Here is an 18,888-nt window from a genome sequence, read left to right as displayed (position 1 = left end):
TATTTTCCAAAGTTATTAATGTTAGTTTATTTTCTTCACCATTAATTTCAGTGTTGTTTACTTACTCATTTACAGTACAGTTGGGTCCATATGTTACTGTTTGTATTCTATTTTGAGTTCCTCCTATATTCTGATTAATTTGATATATTCACTTACTCATTTATTTGGGGAATATGTAAAACACTACTATGGTTCTAAGAGTCAAAACTATGCAAAAATGTACATCTAGAGACAAGCAACTTCCTCCTCATTTCTAATCATTTGCTGAATTCTTAAACTTCATAAGGCAAAGATCTGAGAAGCTAAGCAGAAAACTGCTGAATGGAAAAGGGGAATGTAGAGCAGTTTCATGATTCTGAGAAGATAGCAATTGAAATTCAGAGCCTGCCAGGAAGAAACATACCTAGTGAAAAATCCCAAGATTTCCATTCCTATCTCTGGAGGTATTTCTGCCACCATTTGATTCAGTTCCTGATTAGATTAAGATAAACTTCCCCAACTCTCTACCCACCAAAAAAGATAGAGTGAATGCTCTCTGAAGGAAAATGACATTATCCACAGCCTCAATAATTTTTTATATGTAATGTCTAACATTCAATCAAAATTAGTAGACATACTAGAAACAGAACCAAGAAAAAATAGACAATAAAAATAGACCCTTATAATAATTTGTAAATGTCTTATTAATTTCTTCTATGAAAGCAGGTTTATTGTTAAACTAATGACACAAGTTTCTGGGTGCCTCACTTGCACAAATCTTTCTAAGACTTGGGAGGAGCCCTACACATGTGCACTTAAGGTCGCATTTGCAAAACTTGCAACAATAACCAAAAACAGATTTGTTCCAAGTACAATCAGTTAAGACCGTTTTTTCTTTCTATTTTTACTTTATCTCTGTCTTAGTCCATCTTAGTTCCTATTACAAAAATGCCGTTAAACACACTCACACACACACACATTTATTTCTCAGTTCTGGAGGCTGCAAAGTCCAAGATCAAGGCTCTAGCAGATTTGGTGTCTGCTGAGGGCTTGCTTCCTCACAGACAGCTATCTTCTTACCTCAAATGGTGAAAGGGTAGAAATATCTCTTTGGGGTATCTTTTATAAGGATACCTGTAAGGTTAATTTTAGGTGTCAACTTGACTAGATTAAGGAATACCTAGATCACTGGTAAAACATTATTTCCAGGTATGTCTACAAAGGCAAATTCTATCTAAGATACCCTTCTTCTACCACCACGAAACATCAGAACTCCAGGTTTTCTGGCCTTTGGACTCTCGAAATTACACCAGCATTCCCCAGGTTCTCAGAACTTTGGCTGCAGACTGAGAGTTACAGTGTCTGCTGCCCCAGTTTTCAGGCTCCAGGACTTGGACTGAGCCAGACCACAGGCTTCCCTGACTCTCAAGTGTGTAGACAGCCTATCATGGTACTTCTCAACCTCCATAGTCACATGAGACAATTGCCCTAATAAACCCCCCTCATCTTTCTATATAGATATATATCCTATATATATCCTATTGGCTCTGTTTCTCTGGAGAACCCTAACATAGGCACTAATCCAATTCATGAGGGCCCCACCTTCATGATCTAAGCACATCCCAAAGTCTCCACCTCCTAAAACACCACCTTGGCTATTAGGATTTCAACATATGAATTATTGGGTTGGGGGATGGTGAATAAACATTAAGTGTATTGAACTCTCTGACACATTCTCCTCATATCAGATGGCAAGCTTCTCAGGTGATTGAGTGTCACAGGCATTTTGGAAATCTAACCAGAGGGAATTTGAATTGAGGGTCTATGTGGTTTAGGATTAATGGAATATATTTATGTAGTTCACAGTCACTTCCAAGCATAAGTTACTGCTAACTCTCTCAATGTTCATTGGCTTCTAGGGATACATTACTTGCCTCTGTTGATGCAGGCCCAGCACCCATAATTATGACCTGGATATGCGAGTAAGGTCCATGAACCATGAAGTTCATGAAGCATAAGTTTTGAGGCCCTCATTTTCATTTTCACGAGTCCTTTTCCAGGTCTCTTACTTAATTTTGCATCCGTAAATGTATTTCCTTTGCCTTAAAATGAGACTCAAAATTACAATCCTCAAGTCTCACAAATGTTATAAAATTGTAATTTTTGTGATGTCTATTCTTTCTAAATAAAGATTCACGTTTGGTGCCTAAACTTTCATAATTTTGTGGGTTTTTTTTTTTCTTAAAGTTGGCTTTAAAATTGTTAGTAAGCTGAAAGATAAATTTGAAGAACTGTTAATAACATCTTATTAGATACACTTTCCAATATTAACATTTACAAAAGCAAACATCTTAAAATCAGATTCTACAGTTTTCAGTTCTTTTGTGAGCAATCTTATTCTCTTTTCTGCTTTATTCAGCTTTTGCAATTATGGGTTAGAAAAAGCTGGAAGTAACTTTTATAATGTAGGTACAATTTCTTTCTAAACTAAAAGTCACCATATAACTTTAAGATATTGATGCACTTTAAAACACGTTCCTTATCATATTAAATGTCATTATAGAAATAATGCATAGGTGTGGTTGCAATGCCTAATAATACAAAAGGGTATAAAATGCTATTTGTCCATTTTAGAGTTTATCAAGTCACTTCTGTAATGAAAGATGAGGAATTCAATGTATTCGCCAAGCTTCCACCTGTCCTCTATCCCCTCCACTTTCAATTTTGGGGGGAATATTATTGGAATAACTTTTAAAGATAAAGTAAAGTTTTTGAGTTTTTTATAATTGGAAGGTGTTTTATACTCTCATTCTTAATTACTGCTTTTACTTGTATGATATTTTAAGTTCAATTTTCTTTCCTCACAATTTTGAAGATATTGTCCTCAGCACTTAGTATCCAGTCATGTTAATTAGGAAATTATACATCAATTTGAGTGTTTTTTTTTTCAAAAAAAACAAAAACTTGTTCCAATTCATTATATTTTATTCTTTGCCATTGGAGGCCTTGTCAAAGCAAGCCAACTTAAATGATTAGCCTTAATAACTAAATGGCATAAAACATAAATAATCTGGCTCTTTTTTTTTTTTTTGCTCTAGTTAACAAAATATTTTTACTCAAAAGACATGCTCAAAATTTTTTTTTGTCAAGTCTGTTCCTCTGTCAAAACACAGTAGAAATCTTGTTATCAGATACAACGAGGTCATTAGAGAAAGTTGGGTAAAGAGGAAAACTATTACAATACTATGTAACCTAAACATCTTTAAAGTTTAAAAGTTTAATCAAAACTTATTAATATATACTCATACTCTTTAACCAACAAAGACGAACGCTTCTTTTTGAGGCTGGATCCATCAATGATTTTCTTTCTTTCTTTCTTTTTTTTTTTTTTTTATAAACCACATCCCTTTTTCATCCACTGTGTTTTCTTCTATATATTCTTTTAAAGCAGAAAGAGGAGGAAAGGAATTGGGAAGCAATTTAAGTGCAGAATCCTAGACTTTTCAGGCTTTTCCCTCCAAACATTACTAGCTTTCTTGTTCACAATTAAGTCATCAGCAATTTATCAACTTGACTTTATTAAGTCTTTTCAAAGAATTCAACTTACTTTTCATAAAAACAATAACTTTATTTGATTCATATAGCATTTTATTATATACCCTAATTATGATAAAAAGGAAAGTGGCATAACTGGTTTAAATATACTTTTATAACCTCATCTCCAAAACAACCTGCTAATGAGTTTTTGAAATAGAAACTTGTTTTCCTTTTTCTTTCTTTTGTGTGTGTGTTTGTTTTTGTTTGTTTGTTTGTTTGTTTGTTTAGACAGGGTCTTACTCTGTCATGCAAGCTAGAGTTCAGTCATGGCTCATTGCAGCCTCGACCTGCCTGGGCTCAAGTGATCCTCCCACGTCAGCCTCCAGAGTAGCTGGGATTACAAGCATGTGCCATCACATCTGGATAATGTTTGTAGATGGGTTTTCACCACGTTGCCCAGGCTTTTCTCAAACTCTTGGGCTCAAGAGATCTACTCACCTTGGTCTCCCAAAGTGCTGGGATTACAGTAGTGAGCCACCACACCCAGCCAGAAACTTATTTGTAATGTTTTAAAATCACTTCTCAGGCTTTATATGAAGTAGCCAGACATTCAAATATTTAAATGTACCAGTTCCTAAGTAGTTAACAATGGATTAATTTCATACTGCTCTCACTCCTGCCCAAGCAGGTACCATACTACTGATGGAAATATCCAACTCTGTATAATGTGTCAGTAATTAAACTGCTGCACCTGAACACTTCCCATAAATATATTTAACATCAATTTGTGATCACTGTCAACAAATTCAAGCTTTCTGAAGGTTTCACATATAGTGACAGAAACATTCGCGATACAGTTATATTGTTTATGAAACAGTCATTTTCTACTCTATGTATTCAATTGCAGCTATTTATGATTGATTTTTATTAAACTTATTATTAGAATAAGCTTCTAGGGACTCCTCATAATACAGCCTTGTATTCCCTAGCAGTAGACGTGTTTATTCATTCACTGTATAATGTCATTCATTTATTAACTCATAATCCATGAATGGACCATATATTTTCTATGTATCTGGCACTGTTCTTTGGGTTATTGTTAAAATAATTCAAATACCATAGGAATTCTCCATTCCTTCTCTCTGTCCTTGTGTACTTCAGTGTCTTCCTATTGGGAGGAAACTCATTTGTAAAAGGCAACTGGCATTATATTGGGGTCATGTGGAAAAGGGAACCTGCTGGTTACCTCTTAATATGAGGAAAGTCCAAAAGTGAAATAGGAAAGGGCTGGGGTACTGCACTAAGGTGGGGAGGCTGTTTGGAGGAGAAAAGAAGAAAGACATGAGGAAATCTGAGGTCAGAACATCCAGACAGAGACAGGAAGCACAAAGACTGCAGCTTCAACAGGCTTGACAAGTTTCAGAAGCAGAACAAAGCCCAGGCTAGACATGCAGCCTTGACCTCCTTGGGCTCGAGCAATCCTCCCACCTCAGCCTCCAGAGTAGCTGGGACTACAAGTGCCTGCCACCATGCCAGGCTAACTTTTATAGATTTTGTAAAGACGAGGTTTCACGATGTTGTCCAGGCTGGTCTCAAACTCCTGGGCTCTAGCAATCTGCCCACTTTAACCTCCCAAAGGACTGGGAGCAAAGGCAGAGAGGCATGAGGTGAGCTGAAGAAACAGACCCTACAGGAACATGGAAGGCTTTACAGACCGAGATTCCACACAGGAAAGCAGTAGGGAAATGCTTTAAGAGATAAGCATGCAGACTTTGTAGTTTAACATTTCAACATGACCACTAAAATTGTGGGTGACGTTCACAAAAAACAACAACAAAAAGAAACCCAGATATCTTCCTTTCATAAAATGTTTATTTACTATTTATACAATTATGAGATTTTTTAGAAAATTAAATTTTTGTCAAGAAAGAATACTCATAGACCTCTAGCTCTTTGTCTTTCCTTCCACCTCTATTTTTTTTATGGCATTTGGGAAGATTTGTTATTTTTCATAATACACAGTTTAGGTTTGAAATATTTTTCTTTAATTTCCATATTCCAAAAATTCTCAATACTATTTATGTGGGCACATCACTACCAATATGACTCCATGTCACATAAATAGTCATGTAACTTTTTATGTTGTCTCCTGGCTATGTGGGGGAGGTTTCAGAAACCCTATATTACGGGCTTGCTCTAGGCTGCTCCTGTTCTGGGGCTGGTACCGTAATATATGAATTGAATCCTGCTACTCTGATGCTCTTGTCAGCCTGAAAGCTTGCCTTCCAGTTTGTATCAAACCATGGTATATAATAAATCAGCACATGTGTCTGAATAGCTATATATTCTTTCTGTGGCTTTAAATATTTTTATAATCACGGGTGCGATATAGGACTCAGGGGACTTTTAAAACCAGCATTTCAAAGCAGCTGAATGGAGACTCAGAAAACCTGTATGCTATTGGACTAAATTGCAGGAAAACTTCTCTGAACCTTTGATGCATGTGAGGTTTAGTTTTCCTGGGAACCACGTTTAATTCTGCAATTATTAATTTCTACAGTAAGAACTATTCCTGCAGTTCACTGAAGGCTAGGATATGGAATGTGGGATGACCTTCCTTCTTCCTACACCTTTGAAATCGGGAGCAAATGCATAATTCCCATTAGACGGCAAACCAGCCCTTGACCTCAAACAGACACTATAACAGCTCAGCCAGCCCAAGCAGGCATAGGACAATTCTCCTTAATAAATCCAGCAAACTTCACCACGCTGGATATAGCTTCCTTGAAACTGGACACTGGAAAAAAAGCTCTGCCTTGAAACCAGTTCCCTTGATTCCCATGAAAGGGACAGTGCCCGTTTGATTATTCTTAATATCTAACTAAAGCAAATTAACTTTGGGAAAGTAGGAGCTCGTTCGAAACAGAACCCGCATGACCAGAACTCTGCTGGTCTCTGGGTCTTGAAGTGGCCAGATGATGACTTGAAGTTGGCAATGGAAAATGTGGGAGACCAGTCATGGGAGTGAAGTGGCAGAAAAATCCTGGTGGTTGGTTATTCTGAATTCACAGGGAAGATCTTAATAGGTCATTTGTTATTGAACAATATTAAATTAGGACTCCTGAGACATTTTAAATGTGTATCCTCAGAAACTAGTCCTTGCCGGCCTCGTGGGCCCGTCCCCACCCACTGCGTGCACCAAGACACATGCCACACATTGATTGCCCTGCTGTGGGGTCCAACATGAAGCCCCCAAACTGGCTCCTGTGGAATATGTCTGAAAACATGCACTAATGTGTTCCTTGGCACTCTGGGAAAGCAGAATATTTCAATGACCCAGTTTTCTCCACGGGAAATTATTCTGTTGGAGTGTGTAAAATAACAAGTGAGTAGCAAAGTTGCATGTAGCAAAATGTAATTGCACTGATACTTAAATCCAGGAGGTGTATTGCTAGACCTTTATGATTTATGAAGCTTTTCCTATGTGGTTTTCAAGGAAAATCATTTTTCCATTTTTGGTATAATATGATTCTACTTCCAACAACTTCCCTGTGGGTTTATTTTTGATCACTTTTTCATAGGGTGAGGCTTGTTTGTGCAGAGGCCATCGCGGCAGTGGGAGAACTGGTGACTGAATTGCAAAAGCAGATAACTCTCTGAAAGAAAATGTAGGAACATTCCACACAAATGTGGTTTTACAGACACAATTCTTAATTCTGGAGGCTTCTGCAACTCCTCAGGCCCTTTCAACAGTGTGTAAGTCAGCTGCAATGCTCCTCGTTTTCAGGGTGCTGTTACCAAAGGTCCACATAAGGTGGAAAGTAGCATCAGATGTCTCAAAGTAGCTCTGCCAGACGCGCTATGCGCTGGGGCAGCCTCCAGCTAAGAGTGAGCCGCGCGCATCCCATTCGATCCCAGTGGAGGGGAGAAAACCTTCCTTCCTTCTCAGTTCCATCCGTGTAGCCAATGCAGTCTCCCTCCTATCCTAGCCTTTTGATACTTTGCCCAGGAAGCCAAATAAACGCATAATTCTAACCAGCTATAATTGCATTTCCCAGCTCACCTATCAGAACGGTGTTTCTATCGTTGCTGACTTTTGCTAACAGCTGCAGCAGTCTCCTGCCGCCGCCTCCCCACACCGGCACTCAAAGACGAAGCTCTCTGGGGATTGACAGAAAACGACCTGCCGCTTTGGGTATTTCGTGGCTCCGTGTGTGTATGTTTTGTTTTTTCTATCCGTGATTAAAACTACAAATTTAGTTAATGTACAGCACAGACTTTGTAAATAAATCTACACACACACACACAGCTCTGTAATTGCTTTTAAATGCTGGAACCAAGGCTGTCATCTACTCTCCAGACACTGAACTCCCCTCTGCAACCCTCCATCCCCCCCTCGCCACACCTCCCACCCTGGTCCCACACCAACCTTTTGTTCTGATGGCAAATCAAAAATCCCACAGCTTTTCCTAGCCAGACCTGGTATAAAGTAGACCAATTTTCTGTGTGGCCAGCCTCTTTAGTTGCATTTTTGGCAGATTAAAAACAAAAGATATGCCCAATAATACTCATAAAATATTGTGCTTGCTTGATGTTCCCCCTTAGGTTCGCTGCAGAGACACAACTGTCCAACCATCTATCACTCAGAAATGCTTTACTGATCTTCTGGAAATACGTCATCATTTAGGAGTATTATATATCTTTCTAAAATCACTCAAGATTTATGGTGGTGACTTGAATTCCTTTAGAGCTATCTGCTTCACACGTTTGAACACCAAAGGAAGACAAAAGATTGTATTTTAAGAAATTTAGACCAATGGTTATGAAGAAGCCAGAGACCAGAACATATCCTGAGATTAGACACAAACAAATGAGAAAAGATGATTGCTGCAAGCGATAGGAGCCTTCTAGGATTTGGCAGGACCCCACCCTACCAGTCTCCCGCCCTATGCCCAATCATTCCTCGCAGGTAATGAGCTGTGGAAGTCCAGTTTTTACCTAATCAGTTCTATCACTCATTGGCTCATCCTACCTTGAGATCCCTAAAGGTTCTGGGGAATGGTGATTTCAAACTAAATCGTTCACCAAGGCTGATTTTTGAATTACTAAGAAGGCACAGAACTGTGGAGGGATGTGCCTCTTGGATGGATAAATCTTCCGGGTAAATGGAAGGAATATGTAGAAAGGTTTCATGACAGACAAATCTGCAATAACCTATCTGAAAGAGTGAGTAAGCTCCTTAGAAATGACCCTGGCGTGAGACCTGTGTCAATGTTAGCAGTGCCACCATCCCCGTTACTCCTCCAGCAGAACTTTCCTGGAAGCCCTGAGGAGCATCCATCAAAACAAATGGGCTGCTTTCTTTGGGGGGGAGGGGGATGCTGCCACCTTTGGAGTCCAAGACACACATATTTTCCCCTGTGACATGAAGCGGTATAAAGAACAGTTGCCACCATTCGTGACCAACAACCCACAAGGTTCAAAGTGTTCGCACAGGATAAGAATGTTGACAGCATCCTTAGAACAGACCCAAGCTAACTGGCCTTGGAATTGAATGGAGTTAGCCTCATCAGCAAGAACCAAGAAAACTCACCAGCCTCTGAATTGATCAAGGTCTTTGCTCAAGGAGAGATTCTTAAAATGCAAATAAAAAAAAAACATGATTTTCTTTTCCAGGATGGGTAGCTGGGTTCTCATTTGAGCCCAGGCTTCTGACAGAGGAACATGAATAAAGTCCCCTCCCTCTTGAGAGCAGCTGATGCCCATATAAGGGCAGTTTTCTTCTGGAGAAAGCCCCAGGGGACCATCCATTACCCCCAGGACAGTCACTTCTGTTTAACATGTACGCAAGGCTGCTCAGGGGATAATAGGACACTTGGGGATGCATGCCATCAATAAAACTAGGATGTTCAACCCTGGATTTCACTTTCCCTTCTTGCCCAGTTACTTATTTTCCCAGTTCCCTGGTGAGACTAATGTTAGCCTAGTTCAACAGGGGCAGAAGGAAGGCAGCGCTGAAGGTGAAGACAATGTTCAGTGCATTTGTCCCTGCAATTCAGCACAGATACCTGCTTAGATGGAAAAATACGGTTAGTGTTTGTGCCTCCAGAGTGTCAGGGAACATTTTCAACTTAACCTGTTCAGTACTTCACATTGCATCTTGCATCCGTGTATATTTGTTTCACTGTGAAGGTTAAGGGAGACAGATGAACATCTGCAGACAGACATTCACATGCCAACATTGTGAGCCAACATCCAGACTCCCAAGAAAAGAATGTGGAAAAACTGGCAAACTCTAGAATTATTCTCAACGTGGGTGAGCCCTCAGCAGGACCCTGAACTGGGTGACTCAGTGACTGAGGGGCTCACCTCTGGCAGCTGGCGTTTGCTGGGGCGACCCCCTAGAGAGGCTCTATTTGGGAACTGTAGATGATTCAGGGATTTCCCTGTTGACAACTCAAATGCCCTCCCATCTCTCTCTAACGCTTTCACCTGCTCGGGAGGCACCTCTATCTAGAAATACAAGTGTGGTGCCCAGGGATCAACTTAACATTCTTGATTCCAGTGTTTTTTGACTCCAGTCCTTGTGATAGGAGCAGTCTTGAAAAGTCAGCTCCAGGTGCCTGCAATTAGGATGGAGTCTGTCTCAGCCAGAGGCAGTGATTCAAGTCTGCTCCCTTTTCCCTGTGGCTGTCCCCACTCTTTGGCCTGGATGTCCCCATGAACACTGCTGGTAAGTGGGCATCATGACCACCATTGGCCTGCTCAGACCTCAGTCTCTGAGTCTTTTCCTTTCTAGCGAGACTTGCCCTGTCAACCATCTCCTACAGTCCCGTATCTTTAAGTAGTGTTTACATGCTGATGCCTCCCAAACACGTATCTTCAGCCTGATTCCCCACCCTAAACTCCAGACTTAAAAATCAAACTATGGCCTTGACATCTCATGAGGATATTTAATAGGCCCTCAAGCTTCACATTTCCCCAGCTGAGCTCCTGGTATCCTCCCTCACAGCCTTCCCTATTGCAGCAAATGCCAACTTCGCGCTTGCAGTTACTCAGGCAGCCCAAGCACCTTATTATCCTCCTTGGCTCTTCTCTTTCACTCCCAACGTGCATTGAGTCAATCCACAGATCTTGTTTACTCTTCCTTCAAAGTACACACAGAGCCCAACCACTTCTTGCCACTTGGATCTCTCCTACCCTGGTCCAAGCCACCAACATTGTGGCTCAAATTCTGGCAGTGGCTTCGTGGCATTCTCCCTGCTTCCTCCGGCGAATCTCTCTCATTTACTCTCCTGCGTCAGATCAAGCCATTCCTCTGCTCCAGACGCCTCTGCTGGCTTCCCATCTCATCCAGAGAAAATACGGAGTATCTCTATGACCCCCGAGGGCTCACTGCTCCACTCAAGTCTCCCCGATCGCCTCTCCACCCCACCCCACACCCACCTCCTGGCTGGTTTTGACCAAGTCAGGCAGCCTCCTGCTCAGGGACCTCTGCTCCTGCTGTTTCTTACCTGGCCTTCCACGTGGCCCCTTTCTCTTCACCTTCATACTTTTAACTTCAAGGTCACACTCCCCTGACCACTCTCAAATGTACCCAACTTCTTTACCAATGTTTTTTCACGCTCCTTTCCTGTCTTGTTTTTCTCCCGAGTACCCATCACCCTCTAACCTAGTCAACGTTTAATTTCTGTGGGTACATACGAGGTGTACATATTTATGGGGCACAAGAGATGTTCTGATACTGGCATGCAATGCATAATAATCACATCATGGAAACAGGGGTATCCATGCCCTCAAGCATTTATCCTTCATATTACAAACAATCCAGGTATACTTTTTAAGTTATTTTTAAATGTACTATTACATTATTGTTGACTATAGTCACCCTGTTGTGCTGTTGAATAGTATGTCTTACTCATTCTTTCTAATATTTTTGTACCCATTAACCATCCCCATCTCCCCGCTTCCCCTCCCCTATTACCCTTTGCAGCCTCTGGTAACCATCCTTCTACTATCTATCTCCTTGAATTCAATTGTTTCGATTTTGAGCTCCCACAAATAAGTGAGGACTCGTGATGCGTGTCTTTCTGTGCCTGGCTGATTCCACTTAACATAATGACATCCAGTTTCATCCATGCTGTTGCAAATGACTGAGTCTCATTCTTTTTCATGGCTGAATAATACTCCATTGTGTATATGTACCACATGATCTTTATTTATTCATCTGTTGATGGACACTGAGGTTACTTCCAAATCCTGGCTTTTGTGAATAGTGCTGCAATAAATATGGGAGTGCAGATATCTCTTCAATATACTGATTTCCTTTCTTTTGGGTGGATCCCTAGCAGTGAGATCACTGGATCATATGGTACCTCTATTTTTAATTTTTCAAAGAATCTCCAAACTGTTCCCCATAGTGGACCACCTAACCTATTCTTTATTTTTTTATTGTTCAGCTCTCTCATTAAATAGAAATTACATAAGGATGAAGATATTTTTCCGTTGTGTTCTCTGCTGAATCCCTGGAGCCTAGCATGTGTAAGAAGACACAGAATGCATATTCACTGTGTGAGTACCTTTTATCTTGTGGCATCAATGATCCAGGGCCAGAGGAGCATCCAGAAAAGGACAGCAGAGCCTCAGGTGCTCACCAGTGTCAAGGAAGGTCTGCGAATAGCTTTGTTGCAAACTGTTCATCTTCATTACTGGCACCTTTTGTGCCAACTACTAGAGGTACTTGTTACTTATTAGCAGAGTGACTTTACACACTTCAGATAAATTAATGCTGCTTAATACCTGATGCAGTTGGTAGAAGTGAGATAGTCACATGCCAATCAAGTATGGAAGGGGAAAAACGGAGGAAGATGAAAGCGCAAAGAGAAAGAATTTAGCATTCATGATATGTAGACCTGTGTCTCACTTTTTAAAAATTTTGTATGTAAATATTTTTATTTTGAATGGTTCAGAGAAAATTGTGATTAATTTTTAGGTACTTCAAAATTCATGCATTCGCAAATTTTTAGGACATTCTAGTTAATTTTCTAAATTAACTAGATGGGAGGGAACTAAGAGGATCCACAAGACAAAAGAATAAAAAATATTTTTTTCAAACAATGTGAGAACAATTTTGAAAGACAAGGTGATTCCTAAGCTGAAGAGAGACAAATTGTCAAGAAAGGACTTCATTGTGTCAAAATAGCAGGTGAGAAGAAGACAAACTTGGAAGTCATTGGTTTTAGCAATGAAGGAGCTCAAATAAAATAAATTATTTATGCCTCTTTATAACATTTTAATTTTAATATGAATGCAAATTTATAGAAAATTTGCAACAACACAAGAAACATTCAATGTTATTATTTATTTATTTATTTTAGATGGAGTCTTTCTCTGTCACCCAGGCTGGAGTGCAGTGGCACAATCTCCACTCACTGCAACCTCTGCTTCCCACGTTCAAGTGATTCTCCTGCCTCAGCCTCCCGAGTAGCTGGGATTACAGGTGCCCGCCACCACACCCGGCTAATTTTTGTATTTTTAGTAGAGACAGGGTTTCACCATATTGACCAGGCTGGTCTTGAACTCCTGACCTCGTGATCCATCTGCCCTGGCCTCCCAAAGTCCTGGGATTATAGGCGTTAGCCACCGTGCCCGGCCCATTCATCATTATTTACCCAGATTCACCAGTTTATATTTTACTATACATTTGCTTTATCAGTTGAAAGAAAGAGACAGGGAGAGATAGAAAGGGAAAGAAATGGAAATAAAAGTAATTTGGCAACATTGGGTTCCTTTACCCCTAAATACCTGAGTGTGCATTCAACAAGAACAAGGGTTTTCTCTTATATGACCAAGGTACAATTATCCAAAGCAGAACATTTTAACATAGGAACAATATGATTATCTAATCCACAGCCTAGATGCAAATTGTGTCAACTGCCCCAGTGATGTCCTTAAAACTGCCCCCTCCAGCCCAGGAACAGGCCAGATCCCACATGCATCTGCTTGTCACGTCTACTTCGTCTCCTTGCATCTGGAACTGTTGTTCAGCCTCTGTCTTTCTTCATCTTAACATTTTGAAAAGTACAGGCCACTTACTCTGTAGATGTCTCTTCATTGGGGGTTGCTGAGGTTTCCTCCTGACTAGATTCCGGTTCTGCACTAGGGCAGGTTCTGCACTAGGGCAGGAATTAGACAGAAATGCATCCTTCCCATTGCAGCACATGAGGAGGGCCAGGATGTCACTGTCCCGGTATTAGTGATGTTAACTTGGATCACTTATTTAAAATGAAATTCACCAGGTTTCTGAACTCTAAGGTTCTACTTTTCCATTTGTAATTAACAAGTAGTTTATGGGGACAAAACTTGAGACCTATTCCTCGTTTAACTTTCACCCACTACTTTTAGGATCTATTGCTAATTTTCTCATTCCATCACTGCTTTGATCCATCCAGAAATCATTTGTATTTCAACACCGCACTTTTCCATTTTAGAATTTCCATTTATTTTTACAACTTCTATTTCTCTGCTGAGATTCCTGGTCTGTCCACTTAGAATAACCACGTTTTCCCTTAAGTCCTTGAACATACTTATAAATGTTGTTTTAAAAGTCCTTGACTGCTAAATCCAACATCTAGATCAAATCAATGTCCATGTCTCTTGGCTCTGGGTAAAATCTTCTGGTTCCTGTGCATGTGTAATCATTTCTTATTAGACTACACACTGTGGATGCATACTCTAGAGACTTTGGATTCTGTTATGTTCTTCTAAAGCACATTAGTTTTTGCTCTAGCAGCCATTTAACTTGACTGAAAAACTCCAAACTGTCCTCCCTGCAGTAGGCAGGAGGGGACACTGCTGAGTCTCTAGCCTTGCAGCTGTTGCTTTTCGCAGGGAAATGTGGGGGCTTCCCCACGCACATGCAGTCCAGTGGTTACCCAGGGGCAGGAAAAAGTGCCTGCACAGATTTCTTTGCTATCCTTTCTGTACCCTTGATTCCGGAACTCCCCCTCCACTTTTGAGCTGCTATCAGCTTCAAACTATGCCCGGTGACTTCTCAAGCAGATAAGGGTACCAAGTTCTTCTTGAGTTCTACCCATGCACAGCATGGTAGAAAAACAAGGAGAAGAAATGCAAATGGTACCCAATGAATTCCCATCTTTCAAGGGTTGCCTCCCCAGTTGCTGCCTCCCTTTCATCATTCTCCAATGCTTTTGAACAGTTGGTTTTTATATCTTGTCCAGACTTTGTAATTGTTATCTGTGGGAAGGTTATTCTGGGGCAAGCTTCTCCACTATTATCAGAAGCAGAGCCTCTCTAATCATCTTTTTAAATCTAGAAATTCTCATGGTTTCTTAGAGCTTCAGGCTTCCTGTCAGTATTTTACATGACACTGTAAACTTTCCATCCACATTATTATTCTTTCTATGATATAGAATCCAGCCTTTATTCTTGAATTTCTTCTTACCACTTACCTGAGCGAAGCATCTCTGCATAAATTCTAAAAGCATATTTCCAGTGGTTCAAGCTGAAGTCATCTTCTTTAGCAAATGGGAAATCTAACAGGTATTGCAAATCACATAATTGGGGCTATGCAAACTTGGGTGTTAGAAAAAATGAACATCTCAGAAGGAAATCTCTCTCATCATATAACATATGCATATTCATATATATGTATAGATAATTTAGGAAAGCTGAGTTTATATAGCTGCAAGTCTATATGCCTAAGGAGAGTGTTAACTGAACTTTGTGCCAAAACTTTAAATATACCCAAGATACTTTTCCAAGTATCTCCACTCTATTCTGTCAAAGCCACACAAATTTTTAAATAACAGTCCAAATATGCACTGTCCTCTTTTTATGTTTTCCTCAAAGCGCAGTTCACTGCCCCAAACCTTCCTGGAGGCAGATGAGTGCATGCATTGGAAGTGTACCCCGACCTGCGTGTGCATTTCTTGCTTAGTGCTTCCATTTTGTCAAAAGTAACATGACTCCTGCGTCCTCTTCCTTCCCCAGATCATTTAGTCCTGGCTACTGAGAGAAAAAGCCAGCTCCACCTTCTATTGCTCCCCTACTGTTGGGTGAATAGTCCTCCAAATGCCGGCAGGAAGGGGACTGACTGCTAAGGAAGGAAATCTCAGGCACTTCCCATATCTGAAAGGAAGGCACAGGAAAAGCCTCAGGATGGAACCCAGACTGGATGAAACTGGGAAGATCTTGCTAGACAGAAATTAGAAATGCTCCTACAAAGAAACTGAAGTTCCATGAACACTGTTGCCACCCTGCAATTTAGTGTCATACTCTACTTGTAACTCTAACCTAACAATGTGTCATCTTTACTTTTTATGTTATTTATTTACAAGTGCATTTTCAGTATCAACCCCTTCATTCATTAATCCTAATGTGGCCTGTTCCAATGTCTACTTACCATTTTAAATACTTACTATAATTTACAGGGCTTTCTTGAACACATCCAAGGTATATTATATGAGGCTAGCTTAATGGAAAGTCTTGTATACCAAAGCAGGAAAAAAAAAACACATTTAATTTACGATGGCTTTGAATTTTGATCATAATTTACTCATGGAGACCTATTCATACAAAGCAATACCAATACAATTTTTCAGAAGCAATGAAAAAATAAAACAATAAATGCTGATCTTATTAGTTTTTTCCTGAAAGTTCAGACATATTCCATTCTGGGATTATGCAAATTATGCTTAATTGGAGAATACTTAGGTTATTATAATTTCTCTTGGGCTAATTCTATTAGCTTAACTTTTGGAAGCATTTTAGCTACTAGAATTTTCAAATTTATGTGTTTTTCTTTTCTCCTTAAAGAAATTATCAAGGGCTTGCCCCAGTTCGAGGTCTTAAAACACCAGAAGAGACAGATGTACATGGAATTAAGAAAAAATATCACTCCAAAAAATTATGAGCAAAGAAGAATGATGTTTTATAAATTCTTTCACGTCACCTCCGAATTTTAATCCACAAATTGGAGTCTGATTAAAAATAGGAGAAAACTCTTAATAAGGATTTTTGTAGAATACGTAATACATATAAAACGCCCCTCATGGAAGCCAGGCAGTCTTTCTTCCAACAAGATGAAATCAATCATTTTTTAGGGCTCACCATAGTAAAGCAAGTTCATACAGTAAGTGAAAGATACATACATTAAGAAGACAAGGTTCTTGACTCAATGGACTTGGAGTTGAAAGGAAGATGAGACTTTTTTTTTTTTTTTTTTTTTTTTTGAGACGGAGTCTCGCTCTGTCGCCCAGGCTGGAGTGCAGTGGCCGGATCTCAGCTCACTGCAAGCTCCGCCTCCCGGGTTTACGCCATTCTCTCGCCTCAGCCTCCCGAGTAGCTGGGACTACAGGCGCCCGCCACCACGCCCGGCTAGTTTTTTGTATTTTTTAGTAGAGACGGGGTTTCACAGTGTTAGCCAGGATGGTCTCGATCTCCTGACCTCGTGATCCGCCCGTCTCGGCCTCCCAAAGTGCTGGGATTACAGGCTTGAGCCACCGCGCCCGGCCGGAAGATGAGACTTCTAAGAAGACAAATCACTCCTGGGCAGCTAGAGGCTACAGCAAGTACCTCCAGGACACTCTACTCAGCGGGCAGGCTGGGGAAGCCCGGAGGAAAAAGAGTCTCCTCAGACACCAAGAAAGGCTTCTTGAAGGAGACTGTGTTTGAGCTGGGATTTGGTCAGGAGAATTGACTGTCCCAGAGTGAAGGACTCACATAAGCAAAGGACACAAAAGGGGAAACATTAAGGGACAGTCCCCAGGACCAGAGGGAGGCTGTATAAGGTGAAAGGTTTGGCACAGCTACAAGTAGATCAGGACGGGGAATATGGGGCCTAGTCAATACTTTGAAATGTTTGGGCTTCCTTTTGCAACCTGCGAGCATTCCTGGAAGGTAGAGGGTTGGCTGAGTGTGAGAGTAACATGATTTAGACATGGGCATTAGGCCATGCTATGGAGATAGCTGGGCCGCTGAGTGACCATCGCAGCCATGTGTGCCCTCCAGCAGCAAATGAGGGTCCAGATTAGTGCAGAACTCTGGGATATTAAAGCAGGGTGGGAAGGGTACATGAAGCCAGAACCAGCAGGGGTGGGAGGAAGGGGATGGCTAACAATGACAGCGGCTAACTAGATGGCTGGTGACACCATTCAACAGGAGCAGGGAAATCACAAAAAGGTGGAGGTGGAGGTTTGCCAGGCAAATGGAGTGCCTGGGGGTGCCAGCAGCTCTGAGGTTGACTAGGAGAAGCTCTATGCGCGGTCTGCAGGCAGATGATCACGAATCTGAAGGTAGTGAATAAAACACAAAAGGGAATGTAGAAGACATCATACGGCAGTCAAGAACAGATGCAGGGGAGTCCATTGTTCAAGAGGAAGAGCAGAGAACAAGGAGACAAAACAGCGAAAGCGGGGTCCCACAGACAGGGTCACAGTGCAGAGAGGGGTGCACACGCTCTGAGAGTCTGGGGGAACAGAATGCTACTGGCATAGTGCATGGCTTCTTAACAGTCTCACCGCATGGCTGCCACAGAGGCAGGGCAGAGTCCTCCCAACAGTGAACATGTGTCTGTGTGTGCCTGGGGCCTGCATGGGAACTTGAGACTTGGAGCTGGAACTAGGTAGCAGAACTCAGAAAACAGAGTCAGGCGTGAAGCTCACAGTAAGGACCAGACAATCCAAGGAGGACTGAGATCCAGAAAGAGAACCCAAGAGCAGGGATGCGCTTCATGAGCAAGCCTAATGAAGAGGCTCCGAAAGCCAGGGAGTGACGAAAAGGGAAGGGATGCAAGCCAGGTTCTTTCTGGCAACGTGCAGCCTCCAAACCCCGCTTCATGGAAGGACCAGCTTTACTGTCTGATGCACACTCTTCGAATTTAGCAATAACCTCTACGAACCAACCTCCGTTTCCAGGAATGATGCTGGCTGTTCCTTCAGAGGCGTCGAACCGATGTCCTGAACTCCTCTGCACTGACTGGGACACCGCAGGCCCCTCAGAGGGAAGGAATCCTGCCTTTTCATTCCAGATGCGGTGTATGCTGACAGCTCTCTTCACAAGTCCAAAGTTGAAATCACTTCTATGGGCTTGAAAAGTCTCCTTTTCTGGCCGGGCGCGGTGGCTCAAGCCTGTAATCCCAGCACTTTGGGAGGCCGAGATGGGCGGATCACGAGGTCAGGAGATCGAGACCATCCTGGCTAATACGGTGAAACCCCGTCTCTACTAAAAAAATACAAAAAACTAGCCGGGCGACGAGGCGGGCGCCTGTAGTCCCAGCTACTCGGGAGGCTGAGACAGGAGAATGGCGTGAACCCGGGAGGTGGAGCTTGCAGTGAGCTGAGATCCGGCCAC

This window comes from Trachypithecus francoisi, unplaced genomic scaffold (genome assembly GCF_009764315.1).
Source record: "Trachypithecus francoisi isolate TF-2019V2 unplaced genomic scaffold, Tfra_2.0 Contig01474, whole genome shotgun sequence".
Taxonomy (NCBI): Eukaryota; Metazoa; Chordata; class Mammalia; order Primates; family Cercopithecidae; genus Trachypithecus; species Trachypithecus francoisi.
The sequence above is the reverse complement of the archived record's forward strand: the minus strand, read 5'-3'. Positions refer to the sequence as shown.